This window comes from Hyperoodon ampullatus (assembly GCF_949752795.1).
Source record: "Hyperoodon ampullatus genome assembly, chromosome: 1".
In the NCBI taxonomy this organism is placed as follows: domain Eukaryota; kingdom Metazoa; phylum Chordata; class Mammalia; order Artiodactyla; family Ziphiidae; genus Hyperoodon; species Hyperoodon ampullatus.
In genome coordinates this window covers 12,347,082-12,360,237 of record NC_136914.1, presented here as the reverse complement: position 1 = coordinate 12,360,237, position 13,156 = coordinate 12,347,082, and positions in this window count along the sequence as shown.

Here is a 13,156-nt window from a genome sequence, read left to right as displayed (position 1 = left end):
TGCGGCTGCTTCCCACTATCTATCTACCTTACGTTTGGTACTGTATATATGTCCATGCCTCTCTTTCGCTTTGTCACAGCTTACCCTTCCCCCTCCTCAAGTCCATTCTCAAGTAGGTCTGTGTCTTTATTCCTGTTTTACCCCTAGGTTCTTCATGACATTTTTTTTTCTTAAATTCCATATATATGTGTTAGCATACGGTATTTGTCTTTCTCTTTCTGACTTACTTCACTCTGTATGACAGACTCTAGGTCTATCCACCTCATTACAAATAGCTCAGTTTCGTTTCTTTTTATGGCTGAGTAATATTCCATTGTATATATGTGCCACATCTTCTTTATCCATTCATCCGATGATGGACACTTAGGTTGTTTCCGTCTCTGGGCTATTGTGAATAGAGCTGCTATGAACATTTTGGTACATGTCTCTTTTTGAATTATGGTTTTCTCAGGGTATATGCCTAGTAGTGGGATTGCTGGGTCATATGGTAGTTCTATTTGTAGTTTTTTAAGGAACCTCCATACTCTTCTCCATAGTGGCTGTACCAATTCACATTCCCACCAGCAGTGCAAGAGTGTTCCCTTTTCTCCACACCCTCTCCACCATTTATTGTTTCTAGATTTCTTGATGATGGCCATTCTGACTGGTGTGAGATGATATCTCATTGTAGTTTTGATTTGCATTTCTCTAATGAGTAAAGATATTGAGCATCCTTTCATGTGTTTGTTGGCAGTCTGTATATCTTCTGTGGAGAAATATCTATTTAGGTCTTCTGCCCATTTTTGGATTGGGTTGTTTGTTTTTTTGTTATTGAGCTGTATGAGCTGCTTATAAATTTTGGAGATTAATCCTTTGTCAGTTGCTTCATTTGCAAATATTTTCTCCCATTCTGAGGGTTGTCTTTTGGTCTTGTTTATGGTTTCCTTTGCTGTGCAAAAGCTTTGAAGTTTCATTAGGTCCCATTTGTTTATCTTTGTTTTTATTTCCATTTCTCTAGGAGGTGGGTCCAAAAGGATCTTGCTGTGATTTATGTCATAGAGTGTTCTGCCTATGTTTTCCTTTGATAGTTTCTGGCCTTACATTTAGGTCTTTAATCCATTTTGAGCTTATTTTTGTGTATGGTGTCAGGGAATGATCTAATCTCATACTTTTACATGTCCCTGTCCAGTTTTCCCAGCACCACTTATTGAAGAGGATGTCCTTTCTCCACTGTACATTCCTGCTTCCTTTATCAAAGATAAGTTGACCATATGTGCGTGGGTTTATCTCTGGGCTTTCTATCCTGTTCCATTGGTCTATCTTTCTGTTTTTGTGCCAGTACCACACTGTCTTGATTACTGTAGCTTTGTAGTATAGTCTGAAGTCAGGGAGCCTGATTCCTCCAGCTCCATTTTTCGTTCTCAAGATTGCTTTGGCTATTCGGGGTCTTTTGTTTTTCCAACCAAATTTTGAAATTTTTTGTTCTAGTTCTGTGAAAAATGCCAGTGGTAGTTTGATAGGGATTGCATTTGTAGGCTACTTCTGACAATAGAAACAAACTATTGTAAAACTTAGCTTGCTGATGGCAGTGGGTGATAAGACCCTGAAATAATAGGTGGCCAGTGGCAGTACCTATTTGCCAAGAGTCAGTGGGGTCACAATTATGGTAATGACTACCAAGGTGGGAGTGGTTAGTCAAGGGCACCTGACCTGCAGAGAGTTATGGAGAAGGTTAATAGAATACAGCAAGCTTAGGGGCAAAATAAATGGGTAACAATGAGAGTACTACTTAGTTTTTGTACCACTGGACAACATCAAGGATAGATAACATGGAGGCCGAAGGGTGGTTGTCCTGATAAAATATTATCATCCCTTGCTCAGTTTCTGGACCTGAGTCACTTTTCAGACCCATAGCCCACCGATGAAAGAGGTCCCCAGGAGGAAGGCCCCTGTAGCACCATGGCATCTGTACAAGATAGTCCCCCAGTGCTTCCCCAAAACCTAGAGACATTCACTCATAATTCTACTCTGGGGGAAGGAGGAAAATAAGATATTTCAAGGCTTGTTGGATAGAGTCTGAATTGATACTGCTATCCAGAGACTCAAAGTGTCCTTTTTGCTCCTTCTTAAAGTGAGAGAGGTGTTGGATAATAACAGGGATCTTGACCAAATGCAAGGTTACAGTGGCTTCACTGGGTATTTGGAAGGCTAAGTGGAAGCCTCTGAAACTTAACTACCCTCCTACCTCCTCCTTAGCGCAGCCAAGACAGTGAGCAAAAAGCAATGGTATAGCCTGGAATGATGGCAGAAATTAGTGGCATCCTTAGGGATCTAAAAAATGCAGAGATGAAAATCCCATCCCGTCTATATTAATTCACTAGTCTTTCCCCTGCTGAAACGGCATGGACCCTGGAAGATGCCTATAGGCAGCTTCAAGTTCAGCTAAGTAGTCACCTTGATTGCAAATGCCATGCCAGATGTGGCCTCTTTGTTGGAGCAGATATATGTAGCTCAAGTCCAAGGAATGTAGTCTTGGATTTTGCAAATGATTTCTCTTCATCGAAAAAGGGGATCAGACACAGTTTGCATTCACGTGGAATGGACACTATACTTCAATAGTTTTGTCCCAGGGCTTTATTAACTCTGCCACTTTATCGTAAAGAATATGCACCTGCTTCATCAATGATAGTATGCTGAGGATGGATGAGCAAGAAGTAGCTAGAACACAAGGCAGAAATAGAGACACAGATGTAGAGAACAAACGTACACACACCAAGGGGGGAAAACGAGGGGTGGAGGAGTGGGGAGCAAGGGGTGGTGGTGGTGAGATGAATTGGGAGATTGGGATTGACATATATACAGTAATATATATAAAATAGATAATAAACATGCTGTATAAAAAAATTAAAAAAAAGAAAAGTAGCTAGAACAATGAGGCCTTAGTAAGACGTGTTACAGAGAGTAGGGGATAAACCTGACGAACAATATGCCACGCCCATAAAAATTTTAGGGGTCCAGTGGTCAGGGACAGGCTGGTGCATCACCTCCACAGTAAAAAATTGCTACATACACCTCCTGCCATGAGGAAGGCAGCACGACGCCCGGTGACCCTCCTGGGTTCTGGAGGCAGCGTATGTCATACCTTAGGATAATGTTCTGGGCCATATACCAGATGATGCTAAGGCTGCCTGTTCTGCATGGGACCCACAGCAGGAAGGAGCTCTGCAGTGGGTCTGGGTTGCAGGGGAAGCAGCCCTGCTTTCTGAGCCATAGGATAGGTGCTATTGTACTGGAGATCACAGTGGTGGAGAAAGGTGTTTTGTGGAGAGTGTGGCAAGCAGCAGTAAGAGAACCACAATGCAGCCACCTAAGGTTCTAGAGAAAGGCCATGCCCTCTGCATTTAGGGACTTAGACACCTCCTGGGCCAGCATGGACTCCAACTTATCTATCAAAGCTACCATAGTTACCACCACTGCAAAATGTCAAACCTACCAGGGGCAGAAAAGAATGCTGGGCCTCTGATAGGGCATCGCTGCTTTATGAGGCAGGTCGGAGCAGTCAGCCTAGAGAGGCCAGTGGTTCGTTCTCAGTGGAATAGTTTTGCCTTTTCTTTTTGTAGGGCCTCATCCAGCATCAGCACCTGAAGGCTTTGATTCACTGGCAGGAGAAACCACATAACATTGTGTCAGCTCAGGGGACCATCTTTAAAGCTAAGAAGGTGCAGGAATAGGCCTGTGACCATGAGATCCACTGGTATCACACTCTATGCCACTCAGAAACTTCCTGCCCGAGGATATGTTGCAGTGGTTGCTGCAGACTCAAGCAGCAGCTCAGAGGCAGTACTCTGCCAGGATTTGACCTCATCCTTCAAGTCACCGATACGCATTCAATCAAAGATACTTCTATTCCATTGTGTTCCCAATAGAGAATCCATGTGTGTGTGTATGAGGTGGGGTGGTAGTTAAACAGTGTATTTGTCTTCTTGGGCTGCCATAACAAAATACTACAGACTGAGTAGCTTAAACAACAGAAAATTATTTTCTCGCAGTTGTGGAGTCTAGAAGTCCAAGGTCAAGGTATTGGCAGGTTTGGTTTCTCCTAAGGCCTTTCTCTTTGGTTTGCAGATGGCCACTTTTTCACTGTGACCTCACATGGCGTTTTCTCTGTGTACACATACCCCTAATGCCTCTTCCTCTTCTTATAAGGACACCAGTCATACTGGATTGAGGCCTATCCATATGACCTCATTTAACCTTAGTTACTTCTTTAGAGATCCTATCTCCAAATACAGTCACGTTCTAAGGTATTGGGGGTTAGGACTTCAACATGTGAATTTTGAGAGGACAGAATTCAGTCTATAATTAATACTGTGCCCCCCAAATTCATGTCTACCCAGAACCTCAGAATATGACCTTTTATGGAAATAGGACATTGGTAGATGTAATGAGTTAATTTAAGATGAGGTCATGCTGGGTTTAGGGTAGGCCCTAAACTGAAGACTGGTGTTCTTATAAGACAGCAGAGGTCACACACAGACACACAAGGAAGAAGGCCATGTGAAGACCGAGGCAGAGATTGGGGTGACACAGCTGCAAGCTAAGGAATGCTGAGGATTGCTGGCAACCACCAGAAGCTAGGAGAGAAACTTGGGACAGATTCTCCCTGAGAGGCTCCAGAAGGAACATACTCTGCCAACACTTGATTTTAGGCTTCTGGCCTCTTGAACTGTGAGAGAGTATATTTCTGTTGTTTTAAGCCACCAAGTTTGTGGTAATTTGTTACGACAGCCCTAGGTAAACACCATGGGAACTAAACATGGAAGCAGGAGTTGTCATCTCTCCTAGATTCACTGGGGAATATCTTGCTTCCCATCTCTGCCACTGACTCCGGGATCTGCTGATTACAATTCTATGTCCTCAAGGGGGACACCTTTCTTCAGGGTACCCAGTATAAACACTCCATTGAACTATAAACTATGCCTGCCAACTTGGCTTTTTATGTCCAGGGACCAACAGGCAAGAAGATAAATCACCATCTTGGTATAGATAAGTGACTCTCTTCATCTGGAGGAGGTATGGCTGCTTTTATATTATGGGGACAGAGAGGAATTTGGGTGGAAACCAGGGGATTCACTTGAATTTTCTGGGTGTTCCTTGGCCCACTTGTGATGGTAAATAGACATGGCCAAACACCCCAGCCCATGAAGGGCATGGTGACTAGATCCCTGGAGGATGATGGTCTGGGTCGTGCCACCAGGTAAGCCACTGAAGCCAGCAGAGGAAGTAGCAGTCAGTCTGCTTCTGCGTCGGCCTCAGCTGCAGAGCTGCCTCAGCTGGATCAAGCCCTTCCCGGGGCACAGCATAAATCTGGTGACTGAGCGACTTATTTGGCTGTTTTGGCTCAACATGCCTCGACCATGACAAGTAGCTATTAAGTTAATATCCCTATACAAAATCTAGTAGCTGACACTTAACGTGGGGTAAATATAATTTCCTCGTCTGCGTTTTGGTCATGGGTTGGCAAGTTCTTTGCTGGAATATTGTATTGATGTGTGTGAGGGTGACTTTTATTTATTTAAAACATCTTTATTGGAGTATAATTGCTTTACAGTGGTGTGTTAGTTTCTGCTTTATAACAAAGTGAATCAGTTATACATATACATATGTTCCCATATCTCTTTCCTCTTGCGTCTCCCTCCCTCCCTCCCTCCCTATCCCACCCCTCTAGGTGGTCACAAAGCACTGAGCCGATCTCCCTGTGCTATGTGGCTGCTTCCCACTAGCTATCTATTTTACGTTTCGTAGTGTATATATGTCCATGCCTCTCTCTCACTTTGTCACAGCTTACCCTTCCCCCTCCCCATATCCTCAAGTCCCCTACAAGCTTCTGCTCATGCAGAATGTATTAGTCCATTTCAGGAAGTGGATAGACCATATAGCATGCACCCCTGTGCTTTACAGAATGACCCCGGCAACTTATTTGACTAATGGCAACAATTCAAAGGATGCAGCTTAATATATTCTTAATCATATTTTGTGGAATCAGACATAGATAGTACGATGATAAGTCAGACATATTGAAGCGTTCTTAATAATGAATCAGTTAAAACACAACATATATAAAGGCCAGAGGGTTTCTGATAAAGAATCTTTGTTAGGAAGGCAAAAGAATTTGCTAAGTGCAATTTGCTAAAATTTCCCAAACTACATTGAGAGACTTAGGTGCAAGCCTATCCAGACTCTCAGCTCTTTCTCCTCCTCTCAGGGCATCTGCTGGGCTCCGCCTTCCCTGTGTGGCAACTTGCAAAATCTCTTAAGAAAGTAAGTTGGCGCAACTGTAAGTTTCATCTTGTTAGTTTCTCATCTCTTAGGGATCATTTTTGCCTTCATTACCTGATGTCCTGTGTCTTGAAAATGGTTATTTCATACATTTTGTCCCTTTTTGTTCCAGATGGGAGAGTAAATCTGGTCCCTGCTACTCCAATATGGCTGAAGTGCAGTCATAATCAACATATATTTTACTACATAGAAACTAGTTCTGCAGAGCTGGCTCTTCTTTGACCTATTTTTCCATCCACATTTATAAGGATTCTGTTAGGATTTTTAATCCATCAAAGAACAAAGGGATGAGAAAAATCTCCTTGCAGTACTGTGCATAGCTACTCCTAACTCTGTTAACTTAGTTGTATTAGTAATCTCATCTTAAAAAAAATCTTGTCAGTGGTTTTCTATCAGTAAAATAAGAAAAATTCTTACTACCAACATTATATTTAGGAGATATAAGTTTTAAAAATTATATTTATTGAAGGTTTAACATAAGTATGTGTTTTTACTTGTCATGGCAACCAGTGATTGTAATTTTTATTTAAAAAAATTTTTTAAGTTACATTTTTATATTCACAGAAAAAAAGTCCTAAGGCTAACTTGGTGAGAATTCTGTAGTTTTGATGAATCCCTGGGGGGACATTTTGTCATTAATTTCTATACCCTGAAAAGTTAAGCATCTATGTCTCCATGGTGATGGAGAGGAAGGGATAAATAGAAGAGCAATGCTCTGCAGATCCGTGGCAGATTTACAAAGTTAGAAAGAACCCTAAGTGTCATCTAGTTTAGTTTCCCACCCTACCACCCTATTCTGGAGTCTTCTGAAGATTGCTAAGTTTACCCCAACTACTTCAATACTGTGCTTTTTTCTTTTTTCTTTTTTTAAATTTAAGAACTGAATAGAATTGCGTCTATAGCTTAACAGGAAATCAATATTATCATACAGAATAAAGTTTGTTAACTTATGTACCTGAGGCTTAAATAGACAGGATCATGGACTGACTCTTGCATAGATTTTTGGCAACATTAAAAATCTATCTTTGTGCAGTAGGCAGAATAATGGCTTCCCGAAGAGGTCCACATCTTAATCCCAGGAAACTGTGAATATGTTATGTTACATTGCAAAGAGGAATTAAAATAACAGATGGAGTTAAGTTTGCTAATCCACTGATTTTAAAACAGGGAGATTATTTTAGATGACTTGGATGGGCCTAATGTAATCACAAAGATTCTTAAACTTGAGGAGGGGCCGAAGAAAAGGTCACAGCGATATAATGGGTATATAACAGGTCTCCCTTGATGGCTTTGAGGAAGGAGACCACAAGCCAAGGAATGGGAAGCCTCTAGAAATGGAAAAAGAAGGGAATTGGATTCTCCCCTGGAGCCTTCAGAAAGGAATGCAGCTGCACTAACATCTTCAGTTTAGTCCAGTGAGACCTGTGTCAGACACCTAACCTACAGAACTGCAAGATAATATATGCACATTATTTTAAGCTACTAAATTTGTGGTAATTTGTTACAATAGCCATAGGAAACAAACAGACTCAGTTATTTCTAAAACCTTAAATGAAAGTGTTAATGCTTTGGCCTGTTAACACTTTGTTACTGTTTCTGTAACTGTAGAATCAAATGTTTTCACGTAGAATGATTAGTATTTCCAAACAAAATTTAAGTGCTCTCAGTTTACTGTGAAGTTTACTGTGAAGATTATTAGGTAAATCACAAGTGAGGTGCAGAAATTTATAGTGATGCAATTCCCCAAAAAGAGAAAGTAAAGGGTAGAAAACATATTCCACAATATCAGCACATTGTCTGGTAGGGTTCACATTAATGAAGAAATCTAAAACTGACTCATGAAACTATACTCTTTGGGATACTGCAAAGGCTGCAGCATCACCAGGCTGCAATGAAAACCAAAGATGCTAAATTATTGATACTGGCAGTCATCATGGCTGTCATATTTGGTCTCTGGAGTTCTTTATTCAGTACTGCCTATGAGGTGTTTGTAGGCCAATGAGGACTAAATCATTAATGAAATTTCAAAACAAACTCATTCTAAACATTGGAGAAGCAAGGTTTCATTACAGTACAACTTCCCTGGGCTAGATGTATGTTGAAAATTCCACACTGGAGTTAATATAAGAAAATGTACAGAGAGAAAAGAAATGGTCTGTGACTGAATTTCATATCTGAGACCTTGCACAGTCCTGAGAATGTAACTGCAGACTCGCACGAGTCCATGGGATGAACCAGTTACGAGGGCATAGCTGCTTTTGTCCAAAATCTATGAGCTAAACACAGGTATAAAGTTCAGAGTACAAATAGCAGTAGACTCTCTAAATAGCTCATGCAACTGTGAAGCAAAAAATTTTTTTACATGGTTAATTCCAGGAAATGACTGTATAGGAGAACCACAATTATAAATGGCAGGATTCACGTACACACACACACACACACACACACTATTTTAAAGTTTGAGATTTACATGTTACTTGTGTAACATCTCTGTAAGCTTGTATATTCCACATATTTTGTAGGTTTAGTACAAAGCATCCTTTATTTACTTGAATCTAATCCTAGATATCATTTTTCTTAGCTTCCAAAAGAAAAAAAAAACTGTTTAAAAAAAACAATGAAAGTAGGTTTCCCATAGTCTACATAGTTTTGACTTTTAAGTCTCTGGTGCCAACTACTGTCTAAGCCCATGAGTGTATAATATACCCGATGAGCTCATCAAATTATCTTCCTTTGCTAATGGTATCTCTATTTTTAAAAAGAAATATGCTACCAGACAATCATGGGGAGAAAAGGAGTAGTGTCACTGAAGCTTTATTTGGCTGGAAACTCTTTTTGTTGGATAAAAGGAAAGTTTAAAGAAAATATTCTTCCTCTGAATTTCAGTCTGGAATGCCACCCAGGCCTCTCCACCCAGCTTTGAGCTTGAGTCTAAAGAAAACGTTTGATCTTCTTTGTCTTTCAACTTGACAAAATGTCCTTCTTTGAAATCCCTTTTTTGTTTTATGTGTGCTTGTCAATGTGTTTTAGAAATGTAAAGCTCTTGGGGGTAAGGTACCAGTCTTTTTTTGCTTAACCTTTGAACATTTCCTAAGCGTCTACTCCACCAGGTTTGCATTCCAAAAATATTGCTCATTAAAATCTTATTCGTCCTATAGTTTGGAAACAATAGTAGGAGGTGTTGGATTTCCCTTCTTCACTTAGAGGCTTTAAAAAATAAAAATTCTCAAACGTAACATTTCATTCCATTAAACAAGTATTTCTTGAGGCCCTTCTGCATGGCAATGGTTAATGTTCAATGAAAGATTAACTGACATAGCCAGTGTCATCAAGTTCTGTGGTTGATATTTAAAAAACTTAAAAGTGATTCATGGATTCAAAAAAAAATGTATGCTCTTATTGGGATAAGAAAACATAACTTGTTGCCCAAGGACATTACTTGGTCAAGTAACAAAAGAATACCAGATTCCAGCCCCATAACAGCTACCTTTCATTGGATGAAATAAATATGCAGAGAAAAGGGCAAAGTTATACTTTATTATCAGGTGGGGCTTTTGCTTTAATCCTAAACAGAACCCTGTGAAAAACTCTTCCCTAAGTGCTACCAGTCGGAAATGCCCACTCCGTGTCTCTCTTTCATGAAAGTAGGGTGTGTACATGGGGCTGAAGAGGAGCCAAAATAGAGACCAGAAGATCACAATAGAGAACAGTACAAGAAAGAACCATAATTTATCAAAATGTGTCTCATGAGTCTACATAGAATAACAAGGATAGCCCAACCCTTTTTCTAAATGATCTTCTCTGACTCAGTGTTTGGCCTTCAGTAGGAGGCCTCTGTTGTGGCCTTAATTTTTGTTGAAATAAAATGGAAATAAGAATATTCTGATTTTAGATCAAACATCCATCAGCTTCTGCTGTGGCAGAAAGCCCGGTACTATTAGGAAGAATGTATTTGCTGCTAAGAGAGCCATTAATAAGTAAGAATATAATCATATGTAGTTCAAATAAATGCATTTGCATAATTTTACACTATATCTCAAATAATAAGGCATTCAGTGATAAAATCAGATATTTATTCCCTCTGGCATTTGTCATTTACTCACTTTTCATTTTAAAAAGGCACTCCTTTTGGCTGGCTTTCAGAGGATTCCTGACTCTTCAGCACGTGGATGTCTTCTAATACCAGACTGCAAGACTGTCATGACCTTCATTTATATTTCAACCGTGAGCTAAACCTAGAAATAGACATGATAGCATCAATCGAGCATACTGCTAAATTATCAAACTATGCCATAGAGACACTCTTTTAAGCATAACTAAAGAGAGTATTGCTCTTAACAGTTGTAGGAAAATAAGAAAAAGCAACATGACTGTGGCAGAGAGTGAGAAGCACCTGCCACCCACAAGAAAATGAAGACCTGCATCCCCACAGGGCTCCCTGGTCCAGTTGGAGGGCTGCTGGGTGAACCTTGAAGAAGTGACTGATGGAGCTGCAGCCACCCATGCAGCTTGTGGTAGAAGGGGGGCAAATAATCGAAAGAGAATTTTGGTCTGTAGTGTCACCCCCTCATCCATTCTTCTTAATGCCAATCTGGCTTTGACCAAACCTCACCAGCCATTTTCCAGAGACTGTTTTCATGGAGTGTACCAGGGATCTCCATGCCCTACATCTAGGGATCACCTCCCTGTTATCTTACTTAGACTTTCCTCAGGGTTTTACACAGATGGTTGCTATCTTTCCCTTCAAACATTTTTCCTTCGGTTTCCACTGTTATCACGCCCTTCCAGTTTTCCTCTTACCTTACTGACACTTCCTTCTCTCCCTTGCTGGCCTCATCTTATTTCTCCACTTTAAATGCTGTATCTAAGTGTTGTAACTAAACATGTAACCATACACATTCTACCTACATAATCTCATCCAGTCCCAAGGCTTTAATTTTATCTTCTGAATATAAGGTGACTTCAAACACAAAGTGTTTTTCAGCTTTCCCAGTGAGCAGATCAAAAGAAAAGTGTTTAAACAGCTGAAATATATACACTTTTAGGGATCTAGAGATACTAGCTAAATATATGCTTACTTGTTAATTTGATTGCACATATTAACAATCACTTATTATATAAAATAATATATTAATGTAGAGATATTACTTTTTCCATTCTTACATTCCATGAAATAAATACATGCAGAATCTTGACTGTGGCCTTGGGCATCAGTCTCTGTCATCATTGGAGCCACTTTCAACTCATTAAGACAGTTTTCCAGAATATGTTCATCTTCACTTCCATTTAAGTGTTTAAGATTTAGCCCTTTTGGAATTTTTAAAATATATAATTAAAAATATTTTAAGATAATTTTTAAAGCATATACTCCATTTACAGTTATTACAAAATATTGTCTATACTTCCTATGTTGTACAATAAATCCCTGAGCCTATGTTACACCCAGTAGTTGTACCCCTCACTCCCTCACCCCTATATTGCCCTCCCACCAACCCTGGTAACCACCAGTTTTTTGTCTATATCAGTGAGTCTGCTTTTTTTGTTTGTTTGTTTTATTCACTAGTTTGTTGTATTTTGGCCCTTTTGGAATTTTGTATGATATTGTCATTGGACATTTTATCCCATTAGGGATATTTGTACAACATTTTTTGTGCAACATTAGGACAGCCATTTTTTCATTTGTCCTGTAGATGCATTTGTGATCTCCACAAAGTAATCACTATCTTTCTTTAAATAATTTCAATAGATTTGCTTATAAGGACACCTAACACTTACAATTGTGGGGTCATACCTTCCATGATAGTTAAATCTATGTTTTATTTAGTTGCCTCCATTTTATGAAAGGTGGCTTCCATCAGCATCTAAAACTAGAATTAACTGTAAACTATTATATATAGAGTGGATTAACAACAAGGTCCTATTGTATAGCAAAGGGAACTATATTCAATATCATGTAATAAGCCATAATGTAAAAGAATATAAAAAAATATATATTCATATATATATTATATATGAATCACTTTGCTGTACATCAGAAACTAACACAACATTGTAAATCAACTATACTTCAGTAAAATAAATTAAAAAAAAACAACTTAATTGAAGTCCTCTGTGCCTGAGTTTTCCCTAAATATTACTTTGATTTTCAAATAGAGTTATCTGCTAATCTGAACTTTTGGTGCCCTTGAGATTTGTTTGTTGTCTTTTGCACAGAAATAGAGTTGATTTCTGGTTTTAAAATGTAATAATATATTGAGTTATCATATTATAATGCCTTTTGTTCCTTAGAGGTTATAAATCTCTACATTCTATTTATAAATATAGCAAATGTTAACAATATGTTTAAAAGGGCTTTTGAAAAATGTTCGATTCTGTTTATAAGCTTAGTTAATAAAACATCTTCAAATATTTTAAACTACATTTATAAATTTAACCTATTTGATTTCATTTTGAACTACTTCAATTACCTGGCTTTAAAGGATAAACAGTCCCAAATACTAAAAAAAATTGTATAAATCTAACAAAATAAACATATTTATGGTGAAACTCAAGTTATTGTAAATGTTTCAATACTATAATGTAGTAAGATGTAAACTCCAAATCCTAAAGCATAAATTACTCAGATATGGATTTTAAGTTGTCACTTAAATAGCCCAAATTCTCTTAATCATTACAATGACATATATCACCAAATATGCACAGATTACTTCTCTTTAAAAATTATTTTTATTTAAAAAAACTTTTATTGAAGTATAGTTGATTTACAGTGTTGTGCACAGATTCCTTCTTAACACAAAATTATTGATAGCTACATTCTGGTCTTGATTTTCTAATCTTC